Genomic DNA, 15,931 nt, shown 5'->3' with positions numbered 1-15,931 from the left:
TACAAATCAGACCATAAACATTGGATTTAAACTAGAAACTGGATAATTACCAATAGTAAGTATGGCCACAGGCTTTCTCTTGACTGTATAAAGTTACAAGTCGTAAGACAAATGCAATTTTGCAACCACGGGGACAATTCCAAATCCTGTTAGCCATTCTTGACTGCTATGTGTTTCAGAGCCGATGGAACAAGGTGAATGAGTTTCTGTCTGGTGGATGGGCAGGGCAACATTTCGTAAAACGGTGTTTTTCGACTCTTGGCTCATAATCATTGGCCATGGCGTTGGCTAAAGTTTTACTCAATAAAAATTAAAACTATCGGGTTTAGGTTGTTGATAATGCTGACAAAATTTGTGTGTGGTTGTAAAATATACATATGTCAACTTTCAGCTACATCCGATGTTTTGATAAGGAGCAAAGTCCAAAAACCCGTGTTACAGAGGCCATGAATCTCATAGTAAATTATTTTTTTCTTTGGTGTTTACCCACCTTTCTTACTGTATTCGCTCAGTCTTCAACTTTCCATATGACAGGTGCTTTTTTTTAAAATCTCCTGTTCTTGTAAATACTTCTTAAGTTTTAACTGTAATTTTTTTTATTTCTATTGTTTTAAGTAGTTGTTTTCCACGTGCTTTAATTTGTTTATTATTGTTTTCTTGGCCCTGAAGATGTAACATGGTGTTACGAAGAGCGTTGGCGAATAAATGTTATCTCAATTGATATCTGGCCGTCTGATTGTCACCTATCCTTGATGTACACTACGGACTTCTTCTGCCTACCTACTCCGTGTCTATATATATATATATATATTATATATATATATATTATATATAGATATCAGATATATATATATATGATATATATTATATATATATATAGTATATATATATATATATATAATTCATTATATTTATGTATGTATGTATATATATGTTTATGTAGATATCTTTCTATATATATATATATATATATATATATATATATATATATATATATATATATATATATAATATATATATATATGAAATGGAAACTTCAACGTGTTTTATTTGAATTTCTAAACATTTATATAAATATTACTCTTACACTTTGCACTACAAGGACCTTGCTATCTCACAGCTTTAACCAGAAAAAATATTTATATTTAACAAAGAGGATTTTTTCTCTCGTCTTCATCCTTGGCTGTAAATTTGTTTTTTAAAATCTCAAAAAGATAACAACAATTATCTTTAGATCCCTTTTTCTCTCTTTCTTATTTTCGCATTTTTATTTTATATAGGTTGCAAAAATCTCTTTTTGTCAATTCCAGGAGTTCGACAAAAATAACAGAAGGTTTATCTTATTTTTTTTGACACAGATATTATAGATAACACAGAAATAATCTAGTTGCACAACACTTAAAAAAAGAAAAAAAATGTGTGAACTTCTTGGGCTTGTTATCTACGCGTCACCTATTTCGAGTTGCTATAGTAGATTCATATCAACCGCGCATCTGAAGTCTAGGCCCGTCCCTTACGACGCTCCTGATTGGCTGTTGATAAGCCAATCACAGGGCTGGAAACTCTCAGTGTCTCTTCGAGAGAGTTCACATAGGCATGATGTATTTTCCACTTCTTCTGAGGGATACTTTTGAAAGACGTATCACTCAGGAGAGGTGGAACATACATCCTGCTTATGTGAACTCTCTCGGGAGAGACTGAGAGTTTCCAGCCCTGTGATTGGCTCATCAACAGCCAATCAGGAGCGTTGTAAGGGATTGGGCCTGTACACTCAGATGCAGCGGTTGATGTAAATTACTACTTTATATATTAAACCAACCAAGAAATGTCTAACTCTGAATTGTAATGAATAGACAACAAATACAATTTCATTATAATCTCGTAACTGTTGCAACTGCATTTATATATTTTCCAACCAATTCTTGCATTCACTAATCCGATCTCCATTTTATTTCTACTTGAGAGTTCCGAACGGAGGCTCCTTTTACTTATATTCCCGTTGCCCATTTTTAAAAATCTTCAAGTAAGGGGTTATTTCTTTTCTAATAAGGTGTGAAGGCTCTTAACATCTGGCGTATTCCGCGTGTAATATTTATATATATATATATATATATATATATATATATATATATATATATATATATTATATATACACACATATATATGAGAGAGAGAGAGAGAGGAGTTACTAAATCCATTAAGTATACTCACTCCCTGAGTATAGTCAAGATATCCAAATGATGATAGACAAACACAAATGGAATATTCATGCCAATATAATAATAATAATAATAATAATAATAATAATAATAATAATAATAATAATAATAATAATAATAATAATAATAATAATAATGATAATCTTTCTTATAGAAATAAGAAGGATATGGGATATGCCAGTGGAATTTGTACCCATAATCATAGGAACACTAGGCACGATCCCAAGATCCCTGAAAAGGAATCTAGAAAAACTAGAGGCTGAAGTAGCTCCAGGACTCATGCAGAAGAGTGTGATCCTAGAAACGGCGCACATAGTAAGAAAAGTGATGGACTCTTAAGGAGGCAGGATGCAATCCGGAACCCCACACTATAAATACCACTCAGTCGAATTAGAGGGCTGTGATAGAGCTAAAAAAAAAAGAAAAACTAATAATAATAATAACAATAATAGTAATAATAATGTGTTATTTTACTATGTAAAAACAGACTTTTTTTTACGTAGTTGTATACTATACTCTAATATATTATCGTGGATTTTTATGGCACAGATTATTCTTCACGAGATTGTGAATTTCTTAACAATGTCATTTTACTACAAATAAGAAGTCGCCATAAAATAATTGCATTAAAAAAGGATTTATTTTCTACAGTGAATTATTATTTTCTCCTTGTCCATTAGCCTCTTCATGAATATCAAAGGGATTATAAACTAATACATCTTTTAAGTTAACTTTCAGAAATCTTCTAAATGAATTACATTATTTCCAGTAAAAACCTTAAACAAAAAGTAATTAATTTTGTATGCCATTTTTTCGCTTATGTTTCTTTCGTAAGACTGTCAATTATACCATAATAGTTATATATATATATATATATATATATAATATATATATATATATATATGTATGAATGTAATTATTTTTTTAACCAAAGCTGAATATCTACCGAAATTACCTTTGGGACATACCATTAAAGTAATATCGGGCAAAAGTTCCTCATCTATTAGTATTATTATTATTATTACTATTACTATTATTATTATTATTATTGTTATTATTAATTACTATTATCATTATTCCGGAGATGAACCCCATTCATATAGGGACAATCCCACAGGGACCATTGACTTGAAATTCAAGCTTCCAAAAAATATTATGGTGTTTATTTGAAAGAACTTACAGAGAATATAATCAAATACAGAAATAAGAGATCAGTTATTAGAAGAGAAAGAAAAACGAACTAACAAATCAAGAAATGAATCGGTTAAAAATGTAAGTATATAATTGAAAGTACAATGTGACTTATTTTGAGGTTGTGACGAAATGCATCCATCCTTTGAGGCTGCAATTACACAGTTATAAGTGCACAGTTGGACTGCGCAGTTATAACTGTGCAGGCATAACTGAACGCTCGTGGTGGGCTTAAGGAATGAAGGGCCCACGAAACTCAGGAATTCTACTTTTCATGAGAAAAAAAATTATGTCCTACTTTCTGAGGTATAACAGGAAGGAAGTCCTTTCATTATGTCAAGTTTCTTACGAAATCAGGGCCATGAATGACACCACTATCAGGACTATACTTTCCTTGAATGGTAATCTACAGTCAATGACAGTCACGCAAACTTATCAGCTGAAAGATAACGAGGAAATTTAAATGATTTAAAAGAAATCCTTATCGGTCTAAGACTTTTTTTTCTTTTTTCTTTTTTTAACTGGCATTAGCCAGCCACAGACATGCAGTTTTAACTGACAGTTATGACTGTTCAGTTATAACTGACACAGTTTGAACTGACGTCAGTTAAAAATGGAATCCACACACACTCACACACAGTTCAATCCCTCAGTTTTTACCATGGATTCCGAGAAGTACGATCTTGCCGCTCTCGGTGTATTCTTTGTAATGCTACAAACAAATAGAAAAAAGAAAACTAAAAAGCGTACTAAACAGTGGTGCGAAAAGAGGTTACTAAGGTGAAATCAATGTTCTGATATTAAATTATTAAAGGAATTAAGTGAAAAACCAATTGATTTATTCAATTATTTGCTTAAGTTTCAGATCGATAGAGTTCAATGAATTCAACAATCACTTCATTTTGTTTACGTGCCATCTCGACAAACTGCACTCACCGCTACCGTCCTGTAGAAATGAGAAGTTGAGAACTGTACAGTTACGAATCCCCACACACGCTCAGTTCAGTTACTCCTTTCAGTTAAAAATATAGAACATTGCATTTGTCTCAGTTTAACTGTACAGTTTTGTTGAACTGACAAAATGAGCAACTGAGATACCCATACACGTGCAGTTTTAACTGACAGTTATAACTGAACAGTTATAACTGTGATTTAAAACTGCACGTGTGTGGCCGGCTTTAGGCTACGTGCGAGTAATTCGTCATCTACACCAAATCGCCTTCTCAGAGTGATCTAGAGTGATCTGGAATGTCCTTATCTTTGGTCTAGATATGAAAATTCTTATCATCTGCTGCTGGTTCTCGTGGATATATATAAAGCCAGCTCCCCAACCACAACACCAATATACTCTCGAAACTTGCAAGGAGAAGATTCAGAAAACCTGTGTAGACGCACAATTTACAGATCAGTTATTCTCTAGCAAAATCTACGGTGTTAAATCTGTTTAAGTCTTCTTAATCAAATCATCTGATAAACCATAAGCGAATATCCACTTCTGTTTCAAAAGAACAGCCCAAATTCAATACGTTTTCCTAAGACATAGGCCTAAGCTGAAGTCAAAATGGTTCAACAACAGTTCGTGCAAGATGAAGCCTTCAGTGTCCCAAAGAATAATTTTGGTGAGTAGAATGTTTCTTAATTTCAGAAGGAATTCAGTTATTCTGATTTATTCTGAGTGAAACAAATATTTAAGTTAATAATTGAATTAACAGCTAATGCTGCTCCTAAAATTCCACAATTAATCTGATGTTATTCATAATAGCAAACAAGTTTTTAAGTTTATGTAAGAGTCATAAGTCCTTTTCCTAATCTTGTTCTGGTTTTTCTTATTTTTAAATATTTCGATTTCAGATTACATGTTCATTAACAACAAACTAACTCCTTTTTCAACAAAGTCAGTTATTGATCAAATATGATACACGTATGTATCTATTACTGCAAATGAGTCTGTACTCCTTATTCCGTGTAATATTAGTTACCTTGATCAATCATTTCCCTCCTTTTTCTTCCTCTCCAGAACCGAATGACGCCAGGACACGCTGCTGCTCCACTGACAGCACAAACAGCAGCGAAGTCAGCTTTGTCAGCAGCGTCGACAGCCAGGCGTCAGCCGACTCATCCAAGCGTAGCAAATCTAAGAAGAGCTGAGTCAAAAGGATTTTTAAGAAACACGAAAAGAAGAATATTTTAATGACAAACACTCTGCTTTCCTATACATATCTGTAGATTCCTAAAGAGATTTGTTCATAGGTCTGTATATATTATTTATATACAGGTAAGAATCTGTAAAATACGACCAAAAGCCATTTAGTGTTATAAGTCTGTGGCGTCCTTGTTTACATGTCAAGTAGGCCTATATTCATAAAGATTTTGTACCTGATATTTGTCGTCTCGTCTGGGCCTATATCAAACCAGAATAGTTCTTAGGAGTAATTTGGTTTTATATATATACTATTTAACTACATATATGTATTTTATATCAAAAGTAATAGATATGCTTCACAGATAAACCCAATAAATATTTCACACACTCAGTTGTACCTGTATCTTTTCCATATTCCTTCATTTTTATAGCAGGACCTAATTTTAACCAATTAATATTATCAGAAAGTCAAAATAAAACAAATTACTAATTCTAGCTGAATAATTTGACATGTATTAGTGCGTGACCCTATACACAGCTGACTCTGAGAATTATTTTGTATCATATAGGTCTATGTATAAACCTACGCAATCAAGAGTTTATTGCACATTATGTTTTATCCATTGTAACATCCATAAAAAAAATCGATCTAATTGGTAGGTACTACATATTGCTAAGATATTCAAGGAAGGATAAGGGCCAGGCATGACCTGGTTACCTAGGTTAGGCAATGTTTTGAAGTTCAGGTTAAGTTATAAGTAGTAATGTAGTATACCTGTTAATATCACTTCCATTTGTATTGTCTGTCTCATAAGTCAAATGTTGAGCAATAATAAATGTCAAGAAATATTTGATGAACCACATATCTGTACGAAGTTTGGGCAGGTTTTTAAGACTGACCTTAATATTTATTCTTATAAATATATGTTATGATTTATCAATTTATTAAAGGCTCATGGAAATGTCCAGAAAATTAGAAAACCGTCGTTAAAAGTAAAGAAGTCTACCACAAGTACAAATCTTTTATTTTCTGCAATTCGAATCAGTCTCGTTTTCTATTAAAAATAATTTATGGCTAACTATAGAGTTTCAAGGTTTGAGGAAAAAGTATGGTACAGGTTCTGATGAAGGACAAAGGCTGGTTGGTTGGTTTATAATACCAGAAGTCCATACCAGGCCTGTTACAATTTTGCTCAAAATACCACAAGTTGCTCAGTTAAGAGACAGGCATAAACCACAATGTTAATTGAGACATTCACACACACGTGGATATATATATACATATATATATATATATATATATATATATATATATATATATATATATATTATATATATATATATATATCTTCAGGTATTTTCTTTAATGTATGCATGTACACATTCTCTCTTTACGTAATATTTAATATGAAAAAAAAAAATGATGATACTGAAAATTCTGGATCAATAAATTATGCAATTATTTTCTCTGGTAGGATTTATAAAAAATGGCCACTCCTTTTACCATAAAGGTTCTGTATTTGTGTGTGTGTGCTTAAACAGGTAAACAGCTACTCTTACCCAGGTATTTTATTCCCCTTTTATTTTATTCTTCAGTTTCCTGAACACAAATTACTTGAAATATATGATTATTTGTTTTCCAGAACGCTAGAAACATTTTCACTTTCATCTAAATGTAATTGCACGAGATACGATCATGAGTCCTCAAAGTGATGTAATCTCACCAAATCGTCTAGATTCTCCGGAAACTCAGGGTCTTCTAGATAATGTAATCTAGAAAATGTCCCGACACACGAATTCGATTCCTACAAATCATGTAATCGCATTGAATCGTCTATATTCTCTAGATATTGGCATCTAGATAATATAATCTAGGAAAATGTCACGTGAATACTATAATTATTCTCAAGGATATAAGTTAAGTGAAGTTAAGTATATCTTAGTTTTACCAGACCACTGAGCTGATTAGCAGCTCTCCTAGGGCTGGCCCGAAGGATTAGATATTTTTTGACGTGGCTAGGAACCAATTGGTCACCTAGCAACGGGACCAACAGCTTATTGTGGGATCCGAACCGCACTATATCGAGAAATAAATTTATATCACCAGAAATAAATTCCTCTGATCCCGCGTTGGTCGAGCCGGGATTCGAACTTCGGGGCACCGGACTGGCAGCCGAGCGCGAAAACCACTCGTCCAGCGAGGAACTTCAAGTTTCTTTTTTTTTTTAGTGAAGGGGATTTTGTGCCTTTTGAGATGCACATCAGGAACGCGCGTTAATTACGCCATTCGGAATGGAAGGATTTACTAGGAATTACGAGGACAGATCAAAGGCGTCATTTTCCGTGTTCGAAGGATATTCGACGCATATCCTTTCCCGAAGAGGAATTTCATTTGACTTCCTTCAAAGGGGATATACGAGTCTAATACCATTTGCGTGATTCAGGAAACGCACTGATACAAATCGGAAGTTATGTTATACATACATAATACATTATATATATATATATATATATATATATATATATATATATATATATATATATATATATATATATATATATGTACATATAATGTTCTATACTGTTCATATCTTAGTGAGGATATATTTAAGTGATGTTCATCAATAAATTCTAATTACTAGGTATCTCACAACAGAATTTTACTTGAATAATAGAAGATAAAAATGTACGGTTACTCAGCTCTCTCTCTCTCTCTCCTCTCTCTCTCTTCTCTCTCTCTCTCTCCCCTCTGGGCTGAACGAGATTGCAAAGCAAATCAGCAATATTTGGGACATTTAGCTAAATAAAATCTCTTGAAAGGGAACGAATTAAGAAAAAAAGACCATATTGATAAAAGTTCTAGTATCGCTCTCGGTAGAATAGTTCGAGATACAGCTCAACATTTATAAAAGGGAACGAACGTTAGTTCATATAACCTAACTATAAAAATAATTCGTAACGGTAATCTTTAATAAAGTTGACTTCAGGAAATGGATATAGTATCTGAATGTTAAGACACCTAAGCGAAAATACACGCGATGGCAACTCAGACTCAACTTGCCTTGACTGCGACCATCCAGAAAGACTGTCTGATTGGTCACTTCGAAGTACATCCCCGTAGGAGGGGTAGCGCCGTCAGTGCACCTCATGCGGTGCGCTGTAGGCATTACTTAAGGTTCTTTGCAGCGTGCCCTCGGCCCTTAGCTGCCACCCCTTTCTTTCCTTTTACTGTACCTCTTTTCATAGTCTCTTTCTTCCATCTTACTTTCCACCCTCTCCTATAACAATTGCTTCATGGTGTAACTAAAAGGTTTTCCTCCTGTTACACCTATCAACCTTTTACTGTCAGTTTCCATTTCAGCGCTGAATGGCCTCATAGGTCCCAGTGCTTGGCCTTTGGCCTTAATTTCATATTCAGTTCAATTCAGTTGAAGCCATTAAGGAAGAATTCTGTCTTGATAAAAAAAAAAAAAAAAATAGTGTGGAAATAAAAAAATAGTGTGGAAATAAAAAAAAAATAGTGGAAATAAAAAAAATAGTGTGGAAATAAAAAAAATAGTGTGGAAATAAAAAAAATAGTGTGGAAATTAAATAAAATAGCGTGGAAATAAAAAAAAATAGTGTGGTAATTAAAAAAAATAGCGTGGAAATAAAAAAAATAGTGTGGAAATAAAAAAAAAGTGTGGAAATGTAAAAAAAATAGCGTGGAAATAAAAAAAAATAGTGTGGAAACTAAAAAAAAAAAAAAATAGTGGAAATAAAAAAAAAAATAGTGTGGAAATTGAAAAAAAAATAGTGTGGAAACTAAAAAAAAAAAACTATTGTGTGGAAATAAAAAAAAAAATAGTGTGAAAATTAAAAAAAAATTGTGTGGAAACTAAAAAAAAAAAAGAATAGTGTGGAAAACACGGAAAAGATAGAAAGATAAAATGAATGAGGCATGTCAAGGGTAGAGGGCTGAAATAAGAACGGAAAGAAAGAATAAGCATGAGAGGATAATAAAAAAACTGGGGAAAGGACCAAAGAGAAAAAGAAACTAAAACCATGTTTGTCAAAATAGAAAAAAATATCCATTTGTGAAATGAAAGAAGAGGTGATAGCAAGAATAATGAAAGTGGTATTACGATCATTTCATGACGAGAAAAACACAAAATCTGCCGTGACTCCTTAGCTAATGAATGAGGTCAGCGAACTTAATGAATGACCTAAAATAGCAATGCTGTTTTTAATATTCGTGAGGCATCTCGAAAAAATGTAATTTGTTATGTAAAGCACACAAACCCAATATCCTGAACTCCATTTCATCATAACTACAGCTGTCATTTGTATATCTATCAGCATAAGCAAAATTGTCATAATTTTCTCTGACTCGGGGAGTAAGCCTACAAACTACTGTGTTGTTGTGGGGGGTAGGAAAGGTCTCTGGAAGAGCCTAATAAAGGTCAGGAAAAGGTGTTTTGCGCCGAGTTGAAAATGTAAAGAATAAATAAAGTGGATGTTAAATCTAAGAAGAGCTTAGTCAAAAGGATTTTTAAGAAACACGAAAAGAAGAATATTTTAATGACCAAACACTCTGCTTTCCTATGCATATCTGTAGATTCCTAAAGAGATTTGTTCATAGGTCTGTATATATTATTTATATACAGGTAAGAATCTGTAAAATACGACCAAAAGCCATTTAGTGTTATAAGTCTGTGGCGTCCTTGTTTACATGTCAAGTAGGCCTATATTCATAAAGATTTTGTACCTGATATTTGTCGTCTCGTCTGGGCCTATATCAAACCAGAATAGTTCTTAGGAGTAATTTGGTTATATATATATATATATATAATATATATATATATATATATATATATATATATATATACTATTTAACTACATATATGTATTTTATATCAAAAGTAATAGATATGCTTCACAGATAAACCCAATAAATATTCACACACACAGTTGTAAATGTATCTTTTCCATATTCCTTCATTTTTATAGCAGGACCTGATTTTAACCAACTTAATGTTTATCAGAAAGTCAAAATAAAACAAATTACTAATTCTTAGCTGAATATTTTGACATGTTTATTATAATTAGTGCGTGACCCTATACACAGCTGACTCTGAGAATTATTTTATATCATATAGGTCTATGTATAAACCTACGCAATCAAGAGTTTATTGCACATTATGTTTTATCCATTGTAACATCCATAAAAAAAATCGATCTAATTGGTAGGTACTACATATTGCTGGTTACCTAGGTTAGGCAATGTTTTGAAGTTCAGGTTAAGTTATAAGTAGTAATGTAGTATACCTGCTAATATCACCTCCATTTGTATTGTCTGTCTCATAAGTCAAATGTTGAGTAATAATAAATGTCAAGAAATATTTGATGAACCACATATCTGTACGAAGTTTGGGCAGATTTTTAAGACTGACCTTAATATTTATTCTTATAAATATATGTTATGATTTATCAATTTATTAAAGGCTCATGGAAAATGTCCAGAAAATTAGAAAACCGTCGTTAAAAGTAAAGAAGTCTACCACAATTACAAATCTTTTATTTTCTGCAATTCGAATCAGTCTCGTTTTCTATTAAAAATAATTTATGGCTAACTATAGAGTTTTAAGGTTTGAGGAAAAAAAAGTATGGTAGGCAGGTTCTGATGAAGGACAAAGGTGGCTTGGTTGGGTTTGGTTTTATAATACCAGAAGTCCATACCAGGCCTGTTACAATTTTGCTCAAAATACCACAAGTTGCTCAGTTAAGAGACAGGAATCAATAAAACCACAATGTTAATTGAGACATTCACACACACGTGCATATATATATATATATATATATATATATATATATATATATATATATATATATATATATATATATATATATATATATATATATATATATATATATATATATATAATCTTCAGGTATTTTCTTTAATGTATGCATGTACACATTCTCTCTTTACGTATATTTAATATAAAAAAAACAAAAAAAAAAAATGATGATACTGAAAATTCTGGATCAATAAATTATGCAATTATTTTCTCTGGTAGGATTTATAAAAAATGGCCACTCCTTTTACCATAAAGGTTCTGTATTTGTGTGTGTGTGTGTGTTTAAACAGGTAAACAGCTACTCTTACCCAGGTATTATATTCCTCTTTTATTTTATTCTTCAGTTTCTTGAACACAAATTACTTGAAATATATGATTATTTGTTTTCCAGAACGCTAGAAAAATTTTCATTTTCATCTAAATGTAATTGCACGAGATACGATCATGAGTCCTCAAAGTGATGTAATCTCACCAAATCGTCTAGATTCTCCGGAAACTCAGGGTCTTCTAGATAATGTAATTTAGAAAAGTGTCCCGACACACGAATTCGATTCCTACATTCATGTAATAGCATTGAATCGTCTATATTCTCTAGATATTGGCATCTAGATAATATAATCTAGGAAAAAATGTCCCGTGAATACTATAATTATTCCTCAAGGATATAAGTTAAGTGAAGTTAAGTATATCTTAGTTTTACTTGACCACTAAGCTAATTAGCAGCTCTCCTAGGGCTGGCCCCGAAGGATTAGATATTTTTTGACATGGCAAGGAACCAATTGGTCACCTAAGCAACGGGACCAACAGCTTATTGTGGGATCCGAACCGCACTATATCGAGAAATAAATTTCTATCACCAGAAATAAATTCCTCTGATCCCGCGTTGTCGAGCCGGGATTCGAACTTCGGGGCACCGGACTGGCAGCCGAGCGCGAAAACCACTCGTCCAGCGAGAAACTTCAAGTTTCTTTTTTTTTTTTTGTGAAGAGGATTTTGTGCCTTTTGAGATGCACATCAGGAACGCGCGTTAATTACGCCATTCCGAATGGAAGGATTTACTAGGAATTACGAGGACAGATCAAAGGCGTCATTTTCCGTGTTCGAAGGATATTCGACGCATATCCTTTCCCGAAGAGGAATTTCATTTGACTTCCTTCAAAGGGGATATACGAGTCTAATACCATTTGCGTGATTCAGGAAAGGCTCTGATACAAATCGGAAGTTATGTTATACATACATAATACTCTCTCTCTCTCTCTCTCTCTCTCTCTCTCTCTCTCTCTCTCTATATATATATATATATATTTATATATATATATATATGTGTGTGTGTGTGTGTGTGTGTGTGTGCTTGTGTGTGTGTACATATAATGTTCTATACTGTTCATATCTTAGTGAGGATATATTTAAGTGATGTTCATCAATAAATTCTAATTGCTAAGTATCTCACAACAGAAATTTTACTTGAATAATAGAAGTATAATGGTACGTACTCAGCTCTCTCTCTCTCTCTCTCTCTCTCTCTCTCTCTCTCTCTCTCTCTCTCGGGGCTGGACGAAATTGCAAAGGCAAATCAGCAATATTTGGGACATTTAGCTAAATAAAATCTCTTGAAAGGGAACGAATTAGGAAAAAAAAGAACATATTGATAAAAGTTCTTGTATCGTTCTCGGTAGAATAATTCGAGACACAGCTCAACATTTATAAAAGGGAACGAACGTTAGTTCATAACCTAACTATAAAAAAAAATTCGTAACGGTAATCTTTAATAAAGTTTACTTCAGGAAATGGATATGGTATCTGAATGTTAAGACACCTAAGCGAAAATACACGCGATGGCAACTCAGACTCAACTTGCCTTGACTGCGACCATCCAGAAAGACTGTCTGATTGGTCACTTCGAAGTACATCCCCGTAAGAGGGGTAGCGCCGTCAGTGCAACTCATGCGGTGCGCTGTAGGCATTACTTAATGTTCTTTGCAGCGTGCCTTCTGCGCTTTTCTTTCTTTTAAGTGTACCTCTTTTCCTATTCTCTTTCTTCCATCTTACTTTCCACCCTCTCCTATAACAATTGCTTCATGGTGTAACTAAAAGGTTTTCCTCCTGTTACACCTATCAACCTTTTAATGTCAGTTTCCATTTCAGCGCTGAATGGCCTCATAGGTCACAGTGCTTGGCCTTTGGCCTAAATTTCATATTCAGTTCAATTCAGTTGAAGCCATTAAGGAAGAATTCTGTCTTGATTAAAAAAATAGTGTGGAAAATTAAAAAAAAAAAAAATACTTTTCTTAGTGTGGAAAATAAAAAATAAAAAAAAATGAGTGTGGGAAATAAAAAAAATAGGGTGGAAAATAAAAAACTTAGTGTGGAAATAAAAAAAAAAAATAGGTGTGAGTGTGGTGGAAATAAAAAAAACTAGTGTGGAAATAAAAAAATAGTGGGGGAGGAAATTAAAAAAAAAGTGTGGAAATAAAAAAAAATAGTGTGGAAATAAAAAAAAATAGTGTGGAAATAAAAAAAAAATAGTGTGGAAATTAAAAAAAATAGGGTGGAAATAAAAAAAAAAATAGTGTGGAAATAAAAAAAAATAGTGTGGAAATAAAAAAAAATAGTGTGGAAATAAAAAAAAAAAAGTGGAAAAAAAAAAAAAAATAGTGTGGAAAAAAAAAAAAAAATAGTGTGGCAAATTAAAAAAAAAATAGTGTGGAAAATAAAAAAAAAATAGTGTGGATAATTAAAAAAAATAGTGAGGAAATAAACAAAAATAGTGTGGAAATTAAAAAAAAAAAAAAAAAAATAGTGTGGAAATAAAAAAAATGTGTGGGAAATAAAAAAAAAAAAAAACGTGTGGGAAATTAAAAAAAAAATAGTGTGGAAATAAAAAAAAAAAAATAGTGGAAATAAAAAAAAAGTGTGGAAATCAAAAAAAAATAGTGTGGAAATAAAAAAAAAAAAAAAAAGTTGGGGGTGGTAAAAAAAATAGTGTGGAAATGTTAAAAAAAAATAGTGTGGAAATGTAAAAAAATAAAAAAAAAAAAAAGTGTGGAAAATTGTAAAAAAAAAAAGTGTGGAAATTAAAAAAAAAATAGTGGGGTGGAAATTTAAAAAAAAATAGAAAGTGTGGAAATTAAAAATAAAAAAATAGTGGTAAAAAAAAAAAATGTTAAAAAAAAAAAAAAAAAAAAAAAAAAATAGTGTTGGAAATTAAAAAAAATAGTGGTGGAAATTAAAAAAAAAAGTGTGGAAATGTAAAAAAAATAAAAAAAAAAGTGTGGAAATTTAAAAAAATAAAAATAAGTGTGGAAAATTAAAAAAAATAAGTGTGGGAAAAATAAAAAAAAAAATAAAGGTGGAAATTAAAAAAAAAATAGTGGGAAATAAAAAAATAGTGTGGAAATAAAAAAAATATAAAGTGTGGAAATGAAATAAAAAAAAGTGTGGAAATTAAAAAAAATAGTGGAAATAAAAAAAAATAGTGTGGAAATAAAAAAAAATAGTGTGGAAATGGTAAATAGTGTGGAAATGTAAAAAATGTGGTGGAAAAAAAAATAGAAAAAAAAAAAAGGGTGGAAATGTAAAAAAAAATAGTGTGAAAGTTTTAAAAAAAATATGTGGAAAAAAAAAATAAAAAAAAAATATGTGGGAAATGTAAAAAAATTAATAAATTGGGAAATGTAAAAAAAATAGTGTGGAAATAAAAAAATAGTGTGGAAATAAAAAAAAATAGTGGAAATGTAAAAAAAAAATAGTGTGGAAATTTAAAAAAAAAATGTGTGGAAAGTAAAAAAAAAAATAGTGTGGCAATAAAAACAAAATTAAAAAAAAGTGTGGAAAATAAAAAAAAAATAGTGTGGAAATAAAAAAAAATAGTGTGGAAATAAAAAAAAAATGTGGAAATTAAAAAAAAATAGTGTGGAAATAAAAAAAAAAAAATAGTGTGGAAATAAAAAAAAAAAAAGTGTGGAAATTAAAAAAAATAGTGTGGAAATAAAAATAAAAATGTTTGGAAAGCACGGAAAAGCTAGAAAGATAAAATGAATGAGGCATATCAAGAGTAGAGGGCTGAAATAAGAACGGAAAGAAAGAATAAGCATGAGAGGATAATAAAAAAACTGGGGAAAGGACCAAAGAGAAAAAGAAACTAAAACCATGTTTGTCAAAATAGAAAAAATATCCATTTGTGAAATGAAAGAAGAGGTGATAGCAAGAATAAATGAAAGTGGTATTACGATCATTTCATGACGAGAAAAACACGAACTCTGTCATGACTCCTTAGCTAATGAATGAGTTCAGCGAACTTAATGAATGACCTAAAATAGCAATGCTGTTTTTAATATTCGTGAGACATCTCGAAAAAATATAATTTGTTATGTAAAGCAAACAAACCCAATATCCAGAACTCCATTTCATCATAACCATAGCTGTCATTTGTATATCTATCAGCATAAGCAAAATTGTCATCATTTTCACTAACTCGGGGAGTAAGCCTGAAAACTATTTTGCTGTTGTTGTTGTTGTTGTTTTGGGGGGTAGGAAAG

General features: G+C 31.5%; 1 long non-coding RNA gene across 1 annotated transcript; it reads left to right on the top strand.

Annotated features, from left to right (window-relative positions):
• Positions 1 to 4,203: 4,203 nt before the first annotated feature.
• LOC135225202 (uncharacterized) lies at positions 4,204 to 5,944 on the top strand. Its single transcript, XR_010316925.1, has 2 exons — positions 4,204 to 5,029; positions 5,428 to 5,944. It is a non-coding gene; the product is annotated as an uncharacterized LOC135225202 (long non-coding RNA).
• Positions 5,945 to 15,931: the final 9,987 nt, after the last annotated feature.

Source organism: Macrobrachium nipponense, chromosome 13 (genome assembly GCF_015104395.2).
Source record: "Macrobrachium nipponense isolate FS-2020 chromosome 13, ASM1510439v2, whole genome shotgun sequence".
NCBI lineage: Eukaryota > Metazoa > Arthropoda > Malacostraca > Decapoda > Palaemonidae > Macrobrachium > Macrobrachium nipponense.
Note: the sequence above shows the minus strand (reverse complement) of the source record. Positions and strands in the feature narration are given on the sequence as shown.